General features: G+C 52.3%; 1 protein-coding gene across 1 annotated transcript in view; it reads left to right on the top strand.

Moving 5' to 3' along the window:
* The window catches only part of LOC102678087 (probable GPI-anchored adhesin-like protein PGA55), a 41,967-nt gene that overhangs the window by 23,145 nt on the left and 17,390 nt on the right, over positions 1–1,432 (top strand).

The following is a 1,432-nucleotide window of genomic DNA, read 5'->3' as shown; positions in this document are numbered from 1 at the left end:
CCACTTATTTCCCCCCCTCCCCTCCCTCTTCCTTCAATCATCCCTTCCCCTACTCCCGATAATCTCCCCCGACGATCCTTCGATTCGATCCAATTCAAAAATTAATAATCCTTTAAATTTATTATTCTATCGTTATACGTAAGTCGCGTAGCTCGAAAAAATTTTCCAAAAAACTTCGAATCGCGTAAATCGGAATAATTAAAAAATCGAATCGTCGTAAATTTCCATATACAATCCCTGAGACGAACGAATCGAATGGTGTGGAGGAATGATGATATAACTAATGAATAATAATAATTACAACGGATGGCCCGAGACGACACCCACAGGATACAGGATCGGTCCACGGAAAGGGTTCCCCCCACGTGGCCGGCTCTCTCTCTCTCTCTCGCTCGCGCTCTCTCTCTCTCTCTCGCTCGCGCTCTCTCTCTCTCTCTCGCTCGCGCTCTCTCTCTCTCTCTCGCTCGCGCTCTCTCTCTCTCTCTCGCTCGCGCTCTCTCTCTCTCTCTCGCTCGCGCTCTCTCTCTCTCTCTCGCTCGCGCTCTCTCTCTCTCTCTCGCTCGCGCTCTCTCTCTCTCTCTCGCTCGCGCTCTCTCTCTCTCTCTCGCTCGCGCTCTCTCTCTCTCTCTCGCTCGCGCTCTCTCTCTCTCTCTCGCTCGCGCTCTCTCTCTCTCTCTCGCTCGCGCTCTCTCTCTCTCTCTCGCTCGCGCTCTCTCTCTCTCTCTCGCTCGCGCTCTCTCTCTCTCTCTCTGTGTGTATGTAAGAGTGTGTGTGTGTGTGTGGCGTTCGTCGTACGAGGAGGAGAAAAAAGGCGGGAAAAAGCGTTTGAGCGGAATTTTTTGGACGGATTCGACGACGGTCGGATTCCCTGCCTTCTCGAGGGGAGGGGGGAGGGGGACAGGAAAATGAAAGATGGTTATCGGTAACGGAACGCGGAAGAAAGATCACGAAGGAGATGGGAGGAAAAACGAAGGCGTTGCTTAATTGGTCGCGATTGTCTCGGCGCGACGGAGTGGACGATGGAGGAAGGAGGAAGTTTCTTTACCTGCCCAACCTTTCAACTGCTCTTCCGCCCCGCTCTTCCCACGCGAATCGCGTACGTTGATTCGTCGTTCGCCACACGTTCTCATTGCATCCTCGGATCGTATCCTCGCGCCCTTTTCTCTCTCCTCGTCGAATCTCAACGAGGATGAAAAAAAAGCGAAGAGATCATCCATCGTACGGAAACGAGAATGGATCGGGATCATTCCCCCAAATATATTTCCTTTCTCGACGAGTATAATCGGCCTGGAAATTGTTCGATCGAAGAAAACGAGCTGTGGTGGCTTGGATGCGATCCGTGTCGCGAGAGAAGTTGGTCGTCGTCGTCGTCGTCGTCGTCGTCGTCCTATTTTTGGAAAAGCCTCGATCATCGGACCCGACCATCGTCGTG

Source organism: Apis dorsata, unplaced genomic scaffold, assembly GCF_000469605.1.
Source record: "Apis dorsata unplaced genomic scaffold, Apis dorsata 1.3 scaffold_650, whole genome shotgun sequence".
Lineage (NCBI taxonomy): Eukaryota > Metazoa > Arthropoda > Insecta > Hymenoptera > Apidae > Apis > Apis dorsata.
The sequence above is the reverse complement of the archived record's forward strand: the minus strand, read 5'-3'. Positions and strand labels throughout refer to the sequence as shown.